Here is a 16,909-nt window from a genome sequence, read left to right as displayed (position 1 = left end):
GAGAGAACACGTAGACAATGGAGACTTCTTGACCAATGGGGACTGCCTGATCCCCATATCAAAAGATCTTTCCAGCAAGCTGGAAGAAACTATAAAAGAGGAGAAGTGACAGCATGACTTGGCCTCAGTACCCCCACAACTCAATACCTGGAAACACGTCTGGAGGACAAAGACTTTGAACTGGGGAGGGTGGTCCCAGGCTGAAAAAGAGTCCCAAGGACTGTGTATTGAGGAACTGTAACATCTGTCAGGGTGAAACACTGCTTGATTCATATCCTGTTATTTTATAGAACTCAGACTGAAAATTTACTTTTATTTCTTAGGTAACCAACTTTGATCTGTATGCTTGCTACTTATAATGGCTTAAAATCTATCTTTTTGTAGTTAATAAATCTGTTTTATGTTTTATCTAAAACAGTGTGTTTTGGTGGAAGTACTTGGCAAATCTCAGTTCAGTTTACAAATGCTAACGTGTGTCCTATCCACATCGAGGGATGGACAGACTGGGTAATGAAGTTACCCTGGTCAGGCTTCTGACTAGTGAAGGATGGTACAGTTATAGGGTGCAAGACTGGGGAGCTGGGGGGAATTGGCTGGAGCCGCTCTATTGCTGGTTCATGAGTGGCTGGGGAAACCATTCATGTAACTCAGTTGGGTGTGTCCCTGCCTGTGGATGTCTGTGTAAGTACAGTACCTGCTAGAGGTTTGTAGCTTGCCAACAGCATCAGAGTGTGAGAGGCAGCCCAGGTTGGTGAGACAGAGGGCTCAGCAGTCCCAGAGTCCAGGTTGCACCCCAGAGACCCTGTCATGGGGCCACTTGTAACTTTACTTTTATTACTTATTTTATAGACCCTCCAAAGACAAAAAATAAAGAAGACATGGCTTCTGCCTCAAGGAGCTTACTTTCTAAGACTTTAGAAATGGCATAATGTGGGGTGACAGAGAGGAAAGATGAAGGTTATAGCAGTACTGCAATGTGGTCAGTCTCTTTCATCATGTGCCATCACAGTGGTTCAGTTATTTTTTATTATTATTTTACACGTCTACAAGATTAGGAAAATAATATTGTAAGACAGTGAATATTCTTGACTGACTTATGGGCATCATAGGAGAGGTGAGTTTTTAGTGGTGATTTAAATCAAGAGGAGGTGGAGGCTTGATCAAGCAGGGTAGATAGGGAGTTCCATGAAGTGTGTTCCATGAAGGGAGTTCCAGCTGTGTGATAATAGTTATGGAGATCATTATGGGAGAAATGGGCAAAGGGTGGGCTTCCAAGCATCATTTGCAGAGCTGAAGGGGTGAAAGACTGCCAAGATAAGAGTTTAGATTGGATAAAAAAGGAGTGTGGAGGAACAGAAATTTGTACTTGCTGTGATGCAAATGGGGAAGCCAGTGGAGGGATTCAAATGAGGGGGGAATGTAGTCAGATCATCAGGTTAGTAAAGTATCAGGGGGTAGCTGTGTTAGTCTATAGCCAAAAAAACAACAAGGAGTCCAGTGGCACATTAAAGACTAACAGATTTATTTGGGCATAAGCCCTTGGGCATAAGCTTTTGTGGGTAAAAAACCCATGTTTTTTATCCACAAAAGCTTATGCCCAAATAAATCTGTTAGTCTTTAGAGTGCCACCGGACTCCAGGTTAGTAAAATAACCTTAGTGATTATTCTTTGGATGGACTGGATATGGGCATTGTGGCTAATAAGGAGACCACAGAAGAGTAAAAAATAGATTTGAGTTGCTCCTGCTTTAAAGCTTTGGTTTCCCATAGCTGTCCTAGGCTTTAGTCTGTGCAGGTGAAGAAATGGGAAGTGGAAGACTAGGCTAACAGATTTATGCTACCAAGCTAAGGAAGACAATAGCGATCTCTTTTTCTTGCTGTACTCCTGTGTTCTTTCAGGACTGGGAAGGGAACACAATTAGGTGTATGTTATTCAGATGACAATCCCCACTAAGACTGCATCTTTGGATCCAGTTTGGAGCACCATGTGGCCAGTGAAATGCTGATTCAGATATAGGAAAAGTATAATCAGCTTTATGGATCTGCATAGCTAATGAAGGAAAAAATAGTGATGTGTAAACCTTATAAGGCACAGAGGTTTGGCTCAGTATGGAGAAGAATTCATTACATCAGATGCATAGCTGTAGCACATCTAAATTTTGTGAACTTTGTGCGTCTGCAGAAGTGGGCTAGAAATCTTGACAGAATAGGCCCTCACATAAGACTTTCAGAGCTTCTGGATTTCAACGAATCTTGGAAATACCAGGAGAACAACCATTCTTGCAGTAGCCAATGAATTCAATTTCCAGGTGGGGGCAGGAAGAGCACAGGTGCCCAACTGTGAAAACCTTTTTAAACATAAAAAAAGGTTTGCTTTGTGTCCACTTCAGGTTCTGGGTGAACATTTTGGTCAAGTTCTTATTTTATCCATAGAGCTTGCCAAAACCCAGAGATTCTACTTTACAGGAGATTTTGACATTTCAAAATCTGTTTTTGTTCCAATACAGAATGAAAGCAAAGATTTTAGAAATTTCCCATGAAATAGAATTTCTGAAAATTTTGTTTGATTTCAGAAAAAAAATGAAATTTCATTTCAAAATGAAGTCTGTTTCAAAATTTGTTTTTTCATTTTTATATTGCCTTTATAGCTCAGTGGTTTGAGCATTGGCCTGCTAAACCCAGGGTTGTGAGTTCAATCCTCGAGGGGGCCATTTGGGATCTGCGGCAAAAATTGGGGATTGGTCCTGCTTTGAGCAAGGGGGTTGGACTAGATGACCTCCTGAGGTCCCTTCCAACCCTGATATTCTGTGATTCTATATTATTTCATGACATGTCGGCAGTCGTGCATGGTATGACACATCATATCAAATTGTCATTATGACTTAACAGTTACTCTATGCACTACTACTACTGACTTTTCATATTCTATAAATTATTTTATATTCTATTTAAAAAATAATTAAGGGCAGCTGCTACTTAGTACTGATTGAAACAAATTAAATTATTTTCCAGATCAAAGTGTCTCCTGTTTATGTTGTAATGAAACAATTTGATACTAGCTCTTACATAGTGATTTTCATCAGTAGATATCAAAGCATTTCACAAATTGTATGCGCTACTGCTACCAAAGTCATGAAATAATGTAAAAATAATAAAAATATAACATTAAAACCACCAAATACATTACACATTGAAACTATTTTTGTTTGTTTGGCTTGAAAACAAATTTAAAAATGTCAAAATTCCTGTGAAATGGAAATTCTGTGTTTTGATCAGTTATACATGTATGGTTAGTTATACAGAAATAACTCCCTGTGTGGTCATCTTATTTCAATAAAAGAACCCTTTTTGCTTTAACCCAACCCCCTCTTCAGCAACATAATAATTAATATCACCTAGTATTTTTCTTTATTAAATTTCAAAGCACTTCAGTATCATTATTCCCATTCTACAGATGGGGAAACTGAGGTACAGAATTGTGACTTTCCTAAGATCACCCAGCAGCTCATTGACAGAACTAGGAGTCTAACCCAGGTTTTCTGAGTTCTAGTACAGTGTGCTACCCAATAGGCAGCACTGCACATTAGCTGATTAAACAATAACATTCCCCCATATTGTTGTGATATCATATGGGCACATCAGTGCCTAAAAGTGACATACCTGATATACACAGATAGCAGCTGTGTGTTCAGCAATAAAGGAATACTGGTACCTATTGAAGAAAGAAAATGAGTTTAAAAGAGTGGATTACTTTGTGCATTGAGGTTATGCATTTGTAAAGTACTTCAATTTGTTACACCTTCAATTTCCTACAGCAGAAACCAATTCCTTCCTAAATGCTGCTGCATATGCAGTGAACAGATAGCTTTTAGTTTTTCTTTAAGACAGTTGTTAATCAACTGTGCAATCAGTTGCGCAGTGTTTTCCTGCCAACTGGATTAAAGTGATTACCGGATTATTAAATGGATTAAGTCCTATTGATAACTGGTTGCCAGACAGAAGGGCTAAACTCCTAATCAGCTAGAGAAATAATACCCTGACAACCACTTATGTTTCTGGTTCACCTTGAACTTGTCTGTTACTTCTGCTTGTTTTTGGTTATATTTCTATAGCAACCAGAGTAAATCACACCAATTACCATATTTTGTCTGTCATTATTTTGTGCTAATTTCATTTTAGAATTGCCTGGAATTATAATTGATGCCACGAGAATTGCTAGACTATCTCCTTTCATGGTATAGCTTTGCTCATATCATTTTATTTATATCTGTGTATGTGTGGGCACAGCGTGTATATATATAATTTGCAATAATGTAAAATATGTATATTTAATATTAGTATATAACATCATACCATAAATGTGCATGGCATATTACACAGTGCAGAAAATATATGGTTTCTACCTGTGAAGAACATAATCTATTATTATTTATTATTTCTAATGCAGTAGCACCTAAAGAAGCCCAGTCAGGGCTCAGCACTGCACAAACAATCCAAAGACATTCCCTGCTGCATGGGATTTAGGCCTAGAGTCTCAGAGGCATTTAGGCTCTTGCAACACATAGTCTACTACTGTTACCCTAGGCAAAAAAGATTTACACAATATAAATTGATCACTGTAAGTCAGGACATAAGGGAAAATAAATATGTAGTCTGTATCTGCTAATTGTGATCACTTTAAAACATGGCATAATAAGCCTGATTAGTTCCAGTTTAGGGCCTACAGCTATGTCGTTCTAAATTCCCACTGATGTCAATGAAAATTGAAGGCACTGAGTCCCTCATAGGATTCGGCACTAAAGATCTTTAATAAACTAGTTTTGTATTCAAAAGTATAACTTGCTTCTAGAGACAGCCCACAACTGTATGGTTCCTGTAATGTACACTGAAAAACTGCTGTACAACACAGTTGCTATCAGGCAGGAGAATTTATTTCTCCTTATTTTATTTATTTCTCCTTATTTTATCTGAATTTATTTCTAATTGCAAAAATTAGATTTCTGCATAAGCACGAAAACTTCAAAGCCCCTATGACAGACAGTGAATGGGAATGTTTTAAAAACTTTCAGCATGTTGGGGGATCTTTTTTCAAAGTCTTTGAGAATATCAACGGCGCATTAAAACCATGCTTGTGCAGGTTCAGGAAGAAGTAGCTAAAAGACCTGGTTATAAACGATTGAGCAATATTGGATTAATCGCGAAGGCGAGAGAGGGAAAACGTTCACCTGCTTTCTAGTGCTAGGATTCAGGCCATGTATCCTGTGAGCTAAGAGGGAAAAGGCTGGGGGATTTCAGCTACACTAAATGCAGGAAACACGAGGCCCAGAAAATAACGCGGTTAGGGTGCCTGTTCACGATTGTCACTGTGATGCTGTATACAAAGAAATGTGACTAGTTACACTATTACAGTCACTATTGTTACAAAGTTGCAATAAATCTTGTACAAAGGATGTCATGTAAAACATCAATGGGAAAGCTAAGTATGATAATCCTATTCATATGCATGTGTTATCTTTGTATCTGAAGTTATGAATATTGGCTATACATTTGTACCTCAAACATGTATTGTGTTCCTTTGTGACACCCCAGATAAATTTATGTCAGGACTAGACAGCTATGTGTTGATGGCCTAATAAGGACACTCTAGTTTCATAATGGGCCATTGTAGAAACTCATCCTACTCAATAAACCTTCCTGTGGATCCCTCAGACAGCATGGAACCAGTGGCTGCCTTTGTGAGTCAGCAAAGCATGTAGGGACATGTGAGCCAAGACTCCATCTTGGGCCAGTAACTTTGCATACACCTGGTCTGAAGGTATATAAGTGGAGACTGTGACATCACTTCTCTGTCTTCATTTCGTGCTTCATTTCTCTGGACTGGATTTCTAGCAAGGAAGCTTTGAACAAGGACTCATGACCCCCAATCTGTTTGGGTGATTCCAGAGAGACTTTTTACAAGCTAGCAGACTATTCCATCACTGCTACAAACCTGATCTAAGGACTCTGCAATCATTTTATGTATATGATCTTTTAACCATTTATAATTCGATTTTTTTCTTTTATTAATAAGTCTTTAGTTAGTTTGGGAAGGACTGGCTGACAGTGTGATATCTGGGTAAGATCTGAAATACATATTGACCTGGGGGTAAGTAGAATCTCATATACGATGAACTGGATTTTCAGTAACCTCTCACTATATTAGACCAGTTTGGCTGGCTGGGAACCAAGGTCTGGAATGCATAAAGGGGACTGTATTTGGCCTCTTGTTAACCAGTGTGGTGCTACAGTAGCCTTTTTGTTACTGGTTTGGTAAACCTAATTATAGAATAAACTACCAGTTTGTGGTGTGTACATGCCCTGTTTCTTGCAGTCTGCCCTGAGTGTGGCATTATCAGTGTGGTCCATTCTAGGCAACTAGTCAGAGGTATTAAATTAGAAAGCTTGGCAGTCTCACTGCAATGAGGGCAAAGGAAAATATTTTGGGGTGTATTTTCCCCTTGACACATCTGTGTAATTTCAGCTAGTGACAATAAGAGTCATCACACAGCTTATGGCAAGAACAGACACATACCCTTCCTGTACTTGCTGAGCTCTGCTTCTCTGACTTCATGTCCATCTTCTCTCCAGCCTGCTCTTCTGATCTTGGAGGTTTGGTCCATTTTTGCTGGTGAACTGGGCATTTTGATACACAGCTGCCAGATTTAAGTATACAAATATGGGCCGCTCTGCATGCAAAATGGATGCAACCCTGATTTTGTGGCACAGCCATTTGGACAGTTAATATGCCTGTGTTACTAGCTCACTGCATCATTAGCTTGCATAACTCCATGTGTATTCTTCATACCTTGTTTGCTTGTATAACCACAGGTACCGCCTGTGTCTTCCTGTAGCTATCCCTTTGAGTCAGAAAGATATGGCTGTAAAAGTGGGAGGGGAGAATAAAAGCAGGTGAGCAAACTCAGACAAGGTTAATTGAGGCTGGATGAAAATCTGGTCCTCTGTTTGATTGACTTGCTCTACAAAAGCCTTTCTGATACTCTGTATGGAGGGGGGAGGAATACATAAATAAATTGCATAGCTCTGCATTCTAGTCAAGGCTGTGCTGACACCAACTGCTGGCAGGAGAAATCAAGTGATCGGATTGACTAATGAGAACCAGAGGCAGTGAATGTAACACAAGATAATTTACTGCTCAGAACTGATGAACATCCTCACTTTATTAACATATATGACTATTATTTTAAAAAAAAAATTTGCACTTCCTAATGCTGTTTCGGTTTTGCAGTCAGACACTGCAGTGCCTGAATTATGGTTTATTAACTCAAGCCTTGTTGTGCTGAGAGTACTTTGTCTTTGGCCTTACACTTAATAACTCATGAGTCATGAAGGTAATTCGTGCCCCATTTGGTCTTGCTGATCAAAACTATTCACCTGGGCCTGGAATTTATGGCCTGATCCTGTAAGATTCTGAGCATCTTCTGCCAGCAGGTGATAGCACAAAACTCCCATTGACTTCAAACGGAGCCAAGCCCTGCAGTTCTTGGCTTATTCTGCACTCCAGCCAGTATTGTCTGTAGTATTTAGCCCAGCAATAACAATCCTTATTTAATATCTGACACCCTTACTCCTGACTTCGGTGGGGCTATTCATGGAGTAAAGGTGTCAGAATCTAGCCTTACAGCATCACACTATATATAGCTAACGACAGTCTTAATATCTGAACGTGCTGCTTTGAAAAGTGGCCATGTTAAAACTGGCACTTTCTGACTCGAGAGCTCTCCTCCTTCTGTGTATTCAGCTTCTGCTTGCGTTCTCTGGTGACAAAAAACCCTGTTTGTTTTTCTTTGACCGCTGTTAGCCCTGCGGAGCCAAAATAGCGAGGAGAGTCAGCGGGATTCTGTTCCTTCTTTTGTAGCACCAACAGCCTTGTTTGCTGTGTTCCAATCAGTATCACCCTATGCAAACCCACAGATGGCAGCATGTTGTGTTTGGAGTCACAGGTGATATACGCTGGCCCGCAGAAGCTTTATTCCTAGGGATTGTGATTGAAAAGGAAAGACCCCCCCAGTCTGACTCCCTGGTCCCAAAGAGAATTGTCAGAGCTGGTCATTCAAAAACAAAAAAATGTTACTTCTAAACAGACTGGACATATATTTTATAGGGAGCCATGGAGAGACAATAATTATGGAGCCCCCCCAGTGCATTTTTGCCATCAATTTACAGATCAGAACAGCAGTTTGAAGCCATCGTTGTTAGAACCATTCCACGCAAAGCCGTTCTCACTGGAGACGTTACATACAGTAGCAGTCCAAGAATTAAGTTCTGAATTCACTCGCAGTATATATGGAATGTCAGTACCTAGTATAACTAGTGATGGGTTAAAGAGGGGGCTGTTCAAATCCAGATTAAAGGAGTCCACATTAAAGGAGTGCAGAGGATAGAGCATGAGAGTAGAACTTGAGAGATCTGGGTTCTAACCCCAGTTCTGCCCTTGGCCTGCTGGGTGACTTTGGGCAAGTCACCCCCCCACTCTGTGCCTCAGTTTCCCCATCTGTAAAATGGGAAAAGTGATACTGACGACCTTTGTAAAGCACTTTTAGGTAGGGGTTTGGGTTCAATTGAACCCAAAAGTCACAATCTTGTCTCATGAAATGTTATCCCCCCAAATGGTGGAAATCTCATGAAAATAGCTGTTCTTGAAAGATTTTGGCAAGACCCTCTGGAAGGCTCAAGAGCTAGCAGGATTACCATCATTAGAGATGAGACACCAAAACCTGAACAGTTGAGCGTGTGAGCAGTGGCTCATCAGCTGTTTTAAAATGCTTTGCTTTCTGAGTTTTTCTTGACTCTTGCTTAACTCACACTCCTGACAAACACGTGGGAGACAAGCTCTCTCTGTGTGAAAGTGCCCACTTTCTACTCTTTCAATCAAGGGCCAGGAAAGCTTCCCACCCCAGTTTTACAGTGAGTCCTCCAGCAAGATGAGACGAGACTTCATATTTCCAATGTTCTACAGTAAAATCAATCAGGAAAAAGACGTTATTAATGCCCCTGCCAAACTTACAGAAACTGTTGTCACACTGTCTGGAGTGGCTGCCTCAGGGCAGACACCCCAAACTAGTGGAGTGGTCTGTAATTAGACTTCACCAAGCCAGTAAAAAATGTGAACTCCTGGATCACTGTAACAGTCTTGCCATGGAGTCAGAGACAGTCCCCTTAGGCTCTCCAGTTTATCTTGCCACCCAAACTAATGGGACTTAGGGTATGTCTACACTACGAAATTAGGTTGAATTTATAGAAGTTGGTTTTTTAGAAATCGGTTTTATATATTCGAGTGTGTGTGTCCCCACAGAAAATGCTCTAAGTGCATTAACTCGGCGGAGTGCTTCCACAGTACCGAGGCAAGCGTCGACTTCCGGAGCGTTGCACTGTGGGTGGCTATCCCACAGTTCCCGCAGTCTCCGCTGCCCATTGGAATTCTCGGTCGAGATCCCAATGCCTGATGGGGCTAAAACATTGTCGCGGGTGGTTCTGGGTACATATCGTCAGGCCCCCGTTCCCTCCCTCCCTCCGTGAAAGCAGCAGCAGACAATCGTTTCGCACCTTTTTTCTTGAGTTACCTGTGCAGAAGCCATACCACGGCAAGCATGGAGCCCGCTCAGGTAACCGTCACCATATGTCTCCTGGGTGCTGGCAGACGTGGTACTGAATTGCTACACAGCAGCATCAACCCATTGCCTTGTGGCAGCAAACGGTACAGTACAACTGGTAGCCGTCATCATCATGTCTGAGGCGCAGGGACTAAATCTGGAGTGACTTGACCAGGTCATTCTCTTTAGTCCTACAGTCAGTCCTATTGAACCATCTTCTGGTGAGCAGGCAGGCGATATGGATTGCTAGCAGTCCTACTGTACCATCTTCTGCCAGGCAGGCAAGAGATGAGGATGGCTAGCAGTCCTACTGCACCATCTTCTGCCGAGCAGCCATGAGATGTGGATGGCTTGCAGTCCTTCTGCACCGTCTGCTGCCAGCCAAAGATGTAAAAGATAGATGGAGTGGATCAAAACAAGAAATAGACCAGATTTGTTTTGTACTCTTTGCTTGTCCCCCTCCCCCATCTAGGGGACTCATTCCTCTAGGTCACACTGCAGTCACTCACAGAGAAGGTGCAGCGAGATAAATCTAGCCATGTATCAATCAGAGGCCAGACCAACCTGCTTGTTCCAATAAGAACAATAACTTAGGTGCACCATTTCTTATTGGAACCCTCCGTGAAGTCCTGCCTAAAATGTTCATTGATGTAAAGCCACCCCGTTTGTTGATTTTAATTCCCTGTAAGCCAACCCTGTAAGCCATGTCATCAGTCGCCCCTCCCTCCATCAGAGCAACGGCAGACAATTGTTCCGCGCCTTTTTTCTGTGCAGACGCCATACCAAGGCAAGCATGGAGGCCGCTCAGCTCATTTTGGCAATTAGGAGCACATTAAACACCACACGCATTATCCAGCAGTATATGCAGCACCAGAACCTGGCACAGCGATACCGGGTGAGGAGGTGATGTCAGCGCGGTCACGTGAGTGATCAGGACATGGACACAGATTTCTCTGAAAGCATGGGCCCTGCCAATGCATGCATCATGGTGCTAATGGGGCAGGTTCATGCTGTGGAACGCCGATTCTGGGCTCGGGAAACAAGCACAGACTGGTGGGACCGCATAGTGTTGCAGGTCTGGGACGATTCCCAGTGGCTGCAAAACTTTCGCATGCGTAAAGGCACTTTCATGGAACTTTGTGACTTGCTTTCCCCTGCCCTGAAGCGCATGAATACCAAGATGAGAGCAGCCCTCACAGTTGAGAAGCGAGTGGCGATAGCCCTGTGGAAGCTTGCAACGCCAGACAGCTACCGGTCAGTTGGGAATCAATTTGGAGTGGGCAAATCTATTGTGGGGGGCTGCTGTGATGCAAGTAGCCCACGCAATCAAAGATCTGCTGATATCAAGGGTAGTGACCCTGGGAAATGTGCAGGTCATAGTGGATGGCTTTGCTGCAATGGGATTCCCTAACTGTGGTGGGGCCATAGACGGAACCCATATCCCTATCTTGGCACCGGAGCACCAAGCCGGCGAGTACATAAACTGCAAGGGGTACTTTTCAATAGTGCTGCAAGCTCTGGTGGATCACAAGAGACGTTTCACCAACATCAATATGGGATGGCCGGGAAAGGTACATGATGCTCGCATCTTCAGGAACTCTGGTCTGTTTCAAAAGCTGCAGGAAGGGACTTTATTCCCAGACCAGAAAATAACTGTTGGGGATGTTGAAATGCCTATAGTTATCCTTGGGAACCCAGCCTACCCCTTAATGCCATGGCTCATGAAGCCGTACACAGGCAGCCTGGACAGTAGTCAGGAGCTGTTCAACTACAGGCTGAGCAAGTGCAGAATGGTGGTAGAATGTGCATTTGGACGTTTAAAGGCGCGCTGGCGCAGTTTACTGATTCGCTTAGACCTCAGCGAAACCAAATTCCCACTGTTATTACTGCTTGCTGTGCGCTCCACAATATCTGTGAGAGTAAGAGGGAGACATTTATGGCGGGGTGGGAGGTTGAGGCAAATCACCTGGCTGCTGGTTACGCACGGGCAGACACCAGGGCAGTTAGAAGAGCACAGGAGGGCGCGGTACGCATCAGAGAAGCTTTGAAAACCAGTTTCATGACTGGCCAGGCTACAGTGTGAAAGTTCTGTTTGTTTCTCCTTGATGAAACCCCCCGCCCCTTGGTTCACTCTACTTCCCTGTAAGCTAACCATCCTCCCCTCCTCCCTTCAATCACCGCTTGCAGAGGCAATAAAGTCATTGTTGCTTCACATTCATGCATTCTTTATTCATTCATCACACAAATAGGGGGATGACTACCAAGGTAGCCCAGGAGGGGTGGTGGAGGAGGGAAGGAAAATGCCACACAGCACTTTAAAAGTTTACAACTTTAAAATTTATTGAATGCCAGCCTTCTGGTTTTTGGGCAATCCTCTGTGGTGGAGTGGCTGTTTGGCCGAAGGCCCCCCCACCGCATTCTTGGGCGTCTGGGTGTGGAGGCTATGGAACTTGGGGAGGAGGGCGGCTGGTTACACAGGGGCTGTAGTGGCAGTCTGTGCTCCAGCTGCCTTTGCTGCAGCTCAACCATACACTGGAGCATACTGGTTTGGTCCTCTAGCAGCCTCAGCATTGAATCCTGCCTCCTCTCATCATGCTGCCACCACATTTGAGCTTCAGCCCTGTCTTCAGCCTGCCACTTACGCTCTTCAGCCCGCCACCTCTCCTCCCGGTTATTTTGTGCTTTCCTGCACTCTGACATTATTTGCCTCCATGCATTCATCTGTGCTCTGTCAGTGTGGGAGGACAGCATGAGCTCAGAGAACATTTCATCACGAGTGCATTTTTTTTCTTTCTAATCTTCACTAGCCTCTGGGAAGGAGACGATCCTGTGATCATTGAAACACATGCAGCTGGTGGAGAAATAAAAAGGGACAGCGGTATTTAAAAAGACACATTTTATAAAACAGTGGCTACACTCTTTCAGGGTAAACCTTGCTGTTAACATTACATACATAGCACATGTGCTTTTGTTACAAGGTCGCATTTTGCCTCCCCCCCCACCGCGTGGCTACCCCCTCAACCCTCTCCCCTCCCCGTGGCTAACAGTGGGGAACATTTCTGTTCAGCCACAGGCAGACAGCCCAGCAGGAATGGGCACCTCTGAGTGTCCCCTGAAGAAAAGCACCCTATTTCAACCAGGTGACCATGAATGATATCTCACTCTTCTGAGGATAACACAGAGAGATAAAGAACACCAGCAAACATACATTGCAATGCTTTGTTGTACAATGATTCCCGAGTACGTGTTACTGGCCTGGAGTGGTAAAGTGTCCTACCATGGAGGACGCAATAAGGATGCCCTCCCCAGAAACCTTTTGCAAAGGCTTTGGGAGTACATCCAGGAGAGCCGCGAATGCCAGGGCAAATTAATCCTTTCACATGCTTGCTTTTAAACCATGTATAGTATTTTAAAAGCTACACTCACCGGAGGTCCCTTCTCCACCTGCCGGGTCCAGGAGGCAGCCTTGGGTGGGTTTGGGGGGTTCTGGATCCATGTCCAGGGTGAGAAACTGTTCCTGGCTGTCGGGAAAACCGGTTTCTCCACTTGCTTGCTGTGAGCTATCTACAACCTCCTCCTCATCATCATCTTCTTCGTCTCCAAAACCTGCCTCCATGTTGCCTCCATCTCCACTGAAGGAGTCAAACAACACGGCTGGAGTAGTGGTGGCTGAACACCCTAAAATGGCATGCAGCTCGTCATAGAAGCGGCATGTTTGGGGCTCTGACCCGGAGTGGCCGTTCGCCTCTCTGGTTTTCTGGTAGGCTTGCCTCAGCTCCTTAAGTTTCATGCGGCACTGCTTTGGGTCCCTGTTATGGCCTCTGTCCTTCATGCCCTGGGAGATTTTGACAAAGATTTTGGCATTTCGAAAACGGAAACGGAGTTCTGATAGCACGGATTCCTCTCCCCATACAGCGATCAGATCCCGTACCTCCCGTTCAGTCCATGCTGGAGCTCTTTTGCGATTCTGGGACTCCATCATGGTCACCTCTGCTGATGAGCTCTGCATGGTCACCTGCAGCTTGCCACGCTGGCCAAACAGGAAATGAGATTCAAAAGTTCGCGGTTCTTTTCCTGTCTACCTGGCCAGTGCATCTAAATTGAGAGTGCTGTCCAGAGCGGTCACAATGGAGCACTCTGGGATAGCTCCTGGAGGCCAATATCATCGAATTGTGTCCACAGTACCCCAAATTTGACCCCGCAAGGCTGATTTAAGCGCTAATCCACTTGTCAGGGGTGGAGTAAGGAAATCGATTTTAAGAGCCCTTTAAGTCGAAATAAAGGGCTTCATCGTGTGGACGGGTGCAGGTTTACATCGATTTAATGCTTCTAAATTCGACCTAAAGTCCTAGTGTAGACCAGGGCTTAGTGATAAATGGTCACTTACACCAAAAATCACACAATATTCAGGTGGCTTCCAGTCCCAAGAGATGAATCACTTACCCCAGATCAGTTGGTACTCTAGATCTCACAACAAAGACAACACCTGTAGCTAATCCTGTAATAAACAAACAATCTAAAGGTTTATTAACTAGGAAAAAGAAATGAGCATTATTTACAGGTTAAAGCAAGCAAACATATACACACAAATGAGTTCTAGATCCTAAGAGTGACAGAGTTGTAGTGATCTGTCATTTCAAAGCGTCTTTCAGGGCAGACCCAGGAGATCTCTGGCTTCCATTTGGTTTCTCTGGCCCCGTGAGGATTCAAACAGCAATCCTGTGACTTTATTTTATTTCCTTCATTCAGCTTCCCTGTCCACAGGATGAGCTTCCTTGCATGTAGCATTTCCAAGGTGTGATAGGGCATTAACTTCTGCAATTCCCATGCCTGGGTTCACAAGTTCAGAATAAACATGTTCAAAGTAAAAAAGCAAAATGTACATATTTTCTTATAGCATGGAATACTGACATTACAAGTGAGATTAATGCCTGAAGCATTTTACAAGCATTTCATAGAGTCTAAACACTAAATACACTTTCATAAGACTAATACCTACTTTGAGCAAAACTAACATACAGCTGAAGTGGTCTGGTCTTCAGCTATGAGTTTGTCAGTTCCTAGCTAATGCCTGCAGCCTGGGCAAGGCTAGCATCTGGTCTGCCAACGTCACAGCTGTATTGATAGATTGTAATCGAGAAATAAAGGGCACAAAGGACAAATGAATATTTCCCCTTCAGTTAATTTGTAAAGCCAGATGAAGGTTTTCCCTTGCGTTTGTGTGATGCAGCAGAGACATGCAGAGGGGGCAGTGCCTGGCACTTTCACTTGTGGCATGTCTATCGCTGGCAAGTCATGTTGCCCTTGAAAATCTGACTGTGAAGCAACATGGCTAAGCCCTTAGGGGTGAGCCAGGAACAGGGTCTGCCTGCAGATGCGGATGCATTTTGCATTGAATCCTGTCGTTCAGTGCTGAGAAAATAAATCCTTGCTGTGCACAGACATGGGAAACCTTTAATAGGGACTCTTGAGGGGAAACTTGAAAACCTTCACAAAATGCAATTTACATTGCCTATGATTTTTCCTGTTCTGCCCTCGTTAACTGTGGAGGGCATTTGGGTTGATTCTGATCCTACAGACACTTCCATTTAATAATCTCTAAAACTGGGATTTTCAAAGCTACTCAGGAAGTTAGATCTCCAGTTGGGATTTGGGCCCTTAACTCCCTCAGGAAATCTCTGCTAGATGCTTTACCAACATTAATGCATTAAGTCTCACAAACCTTTTGTGAGGCAGGGGAGTGTTCTGCTAACCTTTTCTAGGTGGAGAAGCTGAAACAGGACTTAGCCAAGGTCACACAGGATGTCTATTGCAGAGTGGGAAATAGAACTCAGCTTCTGGCTGCCTGCCATAGGGTATTGGTATTAGGGGAAGCTCACCTGTGCACAAACGGGTGGGACTTCTATAAATCCAGGGAGCTGATAGCAAAGGAATATGGCAAGGAAGCGGGCTGTAGTCACTCCCTGGGAGAAGGGAGGTGTGTTTTGAGGCCACAGAAATTGGGTAGCCTACAGTTACTCCTGGGAGAAGGGAGTGGTGAGGCTGGCAAACCCAGCAGGGGAGGAGAAGTGAAGCCTGAAGCCTGAAGGTAAAGAAAGGGCTATGGGGAAAGATAGTACGATCCAGGAGGCAACAGGCCTTGGATGCTGATCAGAGGGTCCCAGAGCAGAGGGCAGGCTTGCATTCCCTTATCAGCTACTGGGGGAGTGGACTGCCTGGGACAGTTTGCCTTGAAAGACTTTGATAGTAGAAGGGGAGGATCATGGTGACCTGAGTGGGAGACCACGTCATGCAGAGGAAACCACAGCCCCTGGCGTGAGAGGGGCTGCAGCATGAGAGAGGGCAATGGGTAGAGAGACCACTAGAGAAAGGCTTAGCACCTGGAAAGAGCTAATCCCCACAGCCACCAGGAGGAGGTGCCCCTAGTGATGAGAAGACCCCATCCCACTGCCGTGTTTGGGTTTTAACCACAAAACACAGTGGGTCTGATTTGCCTCTTGCTTACGAGAAATAAGTCCACTGAAGTCAGAGTTTACATGGAAGAGAGGCTTGATTCTTCAGTCACTAACTATCTTGATTCGCTGCAGAAGCAAATTTAAAGAGAACGTAAGAGTACTTGATTAATAGTAGAGTAGAGGAAATGCCACAAAAACAAATTTGCATGACTATGAAAAATGACTTGGTGACAGCCAAACTCACGTACGCTCCTTTTGGTTTCAGTCATGCACCCATTGACATCAGTGGAGCTCTGCACTTCAGTGGGAGTAGGAATGGGCTCTGTGAGTTGGACAGTGATTATTTTTACTCATATGAATACTCACAGAAAGCACAGTTCAAACTGGATTGTGCAAACACGAATGCAAACTTTAAACTTCCGTAGGTGAGTAGTTGCATTGGAAATTGCCACCACAATCACTCTCTCCTAATCAGGGAACAGAAACTGGTACCATGTGACTTATGTGGCTAGTCACAACTAATCAAAACAGCTTGAATATTGAATGCTGGTTCATAATCAATTCACCAAAATGAGACCAAAGGTGGGAAGAAAGTGATTAAATAAATCTGAGAAACAAGGAAAGCACGATCTGCTCATGGCTATTGGTGAGCAGAAAGGATAAATTCACTAAATATTTGGCATTACTTTCTTGCTCATCGTGATTTAATAGCAAAAGACACAAGTGACAGTGAATCACTCGGGATCCACGGGGCACAGCTGAGAGAAATGTCCACAAAGGACGTTTAGGCCTAGGTTACCGCTCC

Source organism: Caretta caretta, chromosome 13 (assembly GCF_965140235.1).
Source record: "Caretta caretta isolate rCarCar2 chromosome 13, rCarCar1.hap1, whole genome shotgun sequence".
Taxonomy (NCBI): domain Eukaryota; kingdom Metazoa; phylum Chordata; order Testudines; family Cheloniidae; genus Caretta; species Caretta caretta.
Note: the sequence above shows the minus strand (reverse complement) of the source record.